Raw genomic sequence first — 4,955 nt, 5'->3', positions numbered from 1 at the left:
CATCCGGACCCGCTGACTTGAACGCGTCCAGCCCCTCCAGAAGCTCTCTAACCCGGTCCTCCCCAACCAATTCCCTCATAACAAAATCCATTTGAGAAATGGTGTTCTCCACATAGCTGCAATGATCAGTGATAGCAGATAGCCATGTTATTTAATCAAATTAAATTTCTATTGTGCCATCACAAATTTTCAGTTCAGGCAAAAATACTCAGATACAGAAGAAGCAAGCATTTCCCCTGTTGTTTAATGCTTTAACAATGTAAATATCCATGGTTAAAAATGTTAGGATACAATAAATGGAATCAAAAGGGGTTGTGTGGTGCTTATGTTTATCTGAAGTGCAGTGATGGTATTTTGGTCAACTACAAAGAATCCATATTATGAATATGTAAACCAGGGGTGGGCAATTATTTCAGAAGGAAGGCTGCTTACCCAGTTTTGGCAGGTTGTCAAGGGCCGCATGGGTAGTCCTGCCCCTTGACAGGTGCCCCGCCCCCTAGTCACCATCTTGGGACCAATGTCCCAATGTCTTGGGACCAATGTCCCAGGGCCAGGACCGGTGGGCCTGAAGTGGGGCACAGGCTGGCAGGGGTCTGTGGAGCTGGACTGGGCTGCACCAGCAGGGAGAGCGGGGAGCTGGCCTGGCTCCATAGAGCTCCTGTCAGCTGGGACCCCACGCTCCTGCCGCTCGGCTCTGGGCCCCGCTGGCACTGACCTCGGGGTACCCATGCGGGCCCCGTGCTCCCTCTGGCTCCCCACCCACTCACACCCAGTGCCCCCCAGCCCTACAGTACAGGTGGGGGGCAGCGCACAGCCCCGACCCCGTGCTCGGTGGCAGGGAAGAAGCTGGTGCTGAGCGCAGGGAAAAGTGGCCCCTTGCCTGCCCCATGGCTGGTGCTCCCTGCTGCAGCCACTCACAGCTGGGTTACAAGGTGGTGCTGAGTGCGGGGGTTGGGGGAAGCAGCCCCTCGCCTGCCCTGTGCCCCATGCCCTGCGCTGCAGCTGCTCGCAGCTCGCCTGGGGCTTCTCCATGCAGGAAAGGAGCCCTGGGAAAAGCTGAGCATGGGGGGGAAAAGCGACCCCTCCCCTGCCTCATGGCAGATGCCCTGCACTGCAGCAGCTCACAGCCTGCACAGGGCAGCTGCAGCACAAGGTGCCCACCATAGGGTGGGGAAGGGGCCACTTCCTTCCCCCACACTCCTTCCCTGCCTGGGGTCCCCCCTGCCTTTCCCCACCCCCAGCTTACCTGCAGTTCCAGTGCAGGGCAGCCACATGCTCCTAGGCCAGAAGCCCTAGCTAGGGCCTCCGGCAGAGGGCCAGGCGGGACCCACTGTTATTGGAGCCCGCCGGACTTTCCTGGGTTCTACTGCCCTTGGTTCCTGTCATTTTTTATAGGAACCAAGGGCAGAGAAATATTAATTTTCTACATTTTTTAAGGGCCCCACAGGCCACATCTGGCCCACAGGCCGTATTTTGCCCACCTCTAATATAGACTGACTCTGCTCCTGTTGAAGTGAAAGTTTTTTCATTGTTGTCGTCTGTGAAACAAGATTGGTCCGTATTTATATAAATTCCTGTGGCTACAGCCATATACGGGTCTATTTTTTTTCCTTCAGAGAAATATATTAATTTTGCATCAAAATAGGTAGGACAACACAAACTTTAATTTATTTTAAATTTACTAAATATAATATAAGAGACTTAGGACATAATTATCACACCAGGAAGATCTTTGGGCTAAAAAGTAGTTTTTTTCCTGATCTATATAAGCATTCAGAATTTTGCAACTTTTGCAAATTGCTTTCTTAATTAAAACACATCATCTCAGTTTGCAGAGTTATCTCTGCAAGTAGATTGTAGATCAAAACCTAAGATCAAAGGTCAGATAATATTTATTTCATACATCTGGGGATTTAGTTAATCATGTCATATTCATTTAAAATACTTAATTCTCCACCTACACAAAGACCAGCTACATAGTGTTATATATGTGAAACATAATCATTTATTAAATGAAGATAATATTATTCCAATTAAATTTGTCACTTCTGTAAAAAAAAACCAAACAAAAAAAGTGCTCATAGCAGTATATTTTGCAAATATGTGATACTAGCGAATTGTCCATCAAGAATGATGAGTGGGGAGGTGGGCAGGGATGAAGCACCATCACCCACCACCCTATGCCATCACCACCTCCCAGGAGCAAGGGGGGAGAAGCTTGCATACAGCAGCTGCCACCCACCACCCCACACTGCCGCTGCTCTGTGTCTGGCCATGCACTACCCACACCGCTCTGCATCCAGCCCTGCACTCCCCTCCATTTCATGTCCAGCCCCGTGCCATGCCCCCTGGGGAGGCGGCAGCAGCACAGGGGGTGGGAGGTGACTCTCTGTCCCCAACCACTCTGCCTGTCATTCTTGACAGGCATTCTTAATGCAGCACTGGCTGGAGCCACACCCTGCCACGAGCCATGCCCCCCAAGAGTTTTATGGATGGACAAACAGACAAACATACAGACAAACAGACTAAGCCCTTTATATACAGAGACTGTATTTTTGTAAAAGTCATACCTCTGAGTAAAGAGATCTATGCATCTTAAACTAATTCTTAGGATTTCATAAATTCATAGATTAAGGGCTGGAAGGGACCTTGCAGATCACTGGGTCCAGCTCCTCACCACTCTAGGGAGGAAGACAACTGGGATCAAGTGACCCCAGCGAGGTGGCTGTCCAGTCTCCTCTTGAAAACCTCCAAGGTAGGTGACTGCACCACCTCTGGAGGGAGTTTATTCCACAGTCTGGAACTAAGCCCGCTGGGGAATGGGGGGACTACTGCCACAGCAACTTTTCTGCAACTTTTGCAAAACCAGCAGGCTAAGGCACTTAAGGGAATCTACCCCTACCCCACCCCTGGAATGATGTCCTCCTGGGAGTGTAGGGAAGACTAGGGCCTCTAATGGGACAGTTACATGCCTGTACACTTACATGCCAGGTGCTTGGGGAACAAACAGGAGGAACTGGTTCTCCTGATAAACAAGAATTACTATGATCTCATAGGGATAATGGAGACCTGATGGGACTCCACATATGACTGGGCCACAGGTATAGATGGCTAGACCATGTACAGGAGATATTGTGCAGATAAAAGGGGCGGGGGCGTAGCTCTCTATGTCAAGGAAAGCTACACATCCCTGCAACCTGACATTGGCACCCAGGGTGGACAACTGGAGACCCTCTGGGTTAAAATCTGTGGTGAACATGGCACAGGAGACACAATGGTAGGAGTCTACTACAAATCCCCTAATCAGGAACAAGAGCTTGACCAGGAATTCACCAAGGAACTGGATGAGGCTGCATGCTCCTGGTGCATGGCTGTCATGGGAGACTTTAACTACCTAGACATCTCATGGGAAGAGCACGCAGGCAAATCTGAACAGTCACCAAGCTTCCTCACATGTGTGGATGAGCTCTATCTGACTCAAGAAGTCTATGGACCAACAAGAAGCGAAGCGCTGCTCGACCTGGTACTGGCAAAGGGGGATGATCTAATCATCAACCTAATGATTGAAGGGAAGCTGGGTGACAGTGACCACGAGCTGATCACTTTCTCTATTCGCTGCAAAGCTGGCAAGTCAGTCAGCAATGTAGAAGTCCTCGACTTCAGGAAAGCTGACTTTGACAAGCTCAGGAGGCTTGTTGGGAAGGCCCTAAGGGACCATGACTTGAAGGGGAGTGAAGTTCAGAATGAGTAGTTGCTCCTCAAGGGAGCGATCTTGAAAGCAGAAGCAATGTCAATCCCATCTTAGATGAAAGGTAGCAAGAGGACACAGCAACTCCCTTGGCTCTGCAGGGAACTTGTGGACCTCCTACGTCTAAAAAGAAAGACCTATAAAGGATGGAAGACTGGAATCACCTCAAAGGAGAAGTATTCTGCACTGGTCCGGACCTATAGGGAGCGAATCAGGAAAGCCAAGGCTGCAACCGAATTCCAACTGGCTACACATATAAAGGACAATAAAAAGTCCTTTTTTAGATATGTGGGGAGCCAGAGGAAAAGCAAGGATAACATTGGACCCCTGCTAAACCAAATGGGACAACTGACAACCAACACCCAGGAAAAAGCCTTCCTGCTTAATGGGTATTTTGCAATGGTCTTTCACCAGCCCCAAGGGACCACCCTGCTTAACACAGTATGGGACGGCCAGGGTGAGGGAGAATTGTTACCCTACATCACTATAGACCGGGGGCGGGCAATTATTTTGGGCAGAGGGCCGCTTACCCAGTTTTGGCAAGCTGTCAAGGGCCGCATGGGTAGCCCCACCCCTTGACAGGTGCCCCTTCCCCTGGTCACCATCTTCGGACCGATGTCCCAGGGCCAGCACTGATGGGGCCCAGAGCAGGGTGCAGGCTGCCAGGGGTCTGTGGAGCCAGGCCGGGCTGCACCAGCAGGGAGAGGGGGGAGCTGGCCCAGCTCCATAGAGCCCCTGCTGGCCAGAACCCTGTACCCCTGCTGCCCTGCTCTAGGCCCTGATGGCACTGGCCCCAGGGCACTGGTGTGGGCCCTGTGGTCCTGCTGGCTCCCTGCCCACACTCCCAGTGCCCCCAGCCCTGTGGTACAGGCAGGGGGCAGCATGTAGCCCAGACCCCCTGCTCGCCAGCAGGGAAGGAGCTGATGCTGAGCACAGGGAATAGCAGCCCCTCCCCTGCCCCGTGGATGGCGCTTCCTGCTGCAGGCGCTCACAGCCTGCGTGGGGCTGCCTGTGCCTGCTAAGGACATCCCCATGCAGGCTGTGAGCAGCTTCAGCATAGGGCGCAGCCACGGGGAAGGTGAGGGGCCGCTTTTCCCCGTGCTCAGCACCAGCTTGTAACTTGCCCCCGCAGCCAGTCTGAGCCCCACACCAGCTCAGGGTCACCTGTCAGGGCTGCACCATGGCGGGAGCAACTGCTCGGCGCAGA

Source organism: Gavialis gangeticus, unplaced genomic scaffold (assembly GCF_001723915.1).
Source record: "Gavialis gangeticus isolate Ggan-Ray unplaced genomic scaffold, GavGan_comp1, whole genome shotgun sequence".
In the NCBI taxonomy this organism is placed as follows: Eukaryota; Metazoa; Chordata; order Crocodylia; family Gavialidae; genus Gavialis; species Gavialis gangeticus.
Note: the sequence above shows the minus strand (reverse complement) of the source record.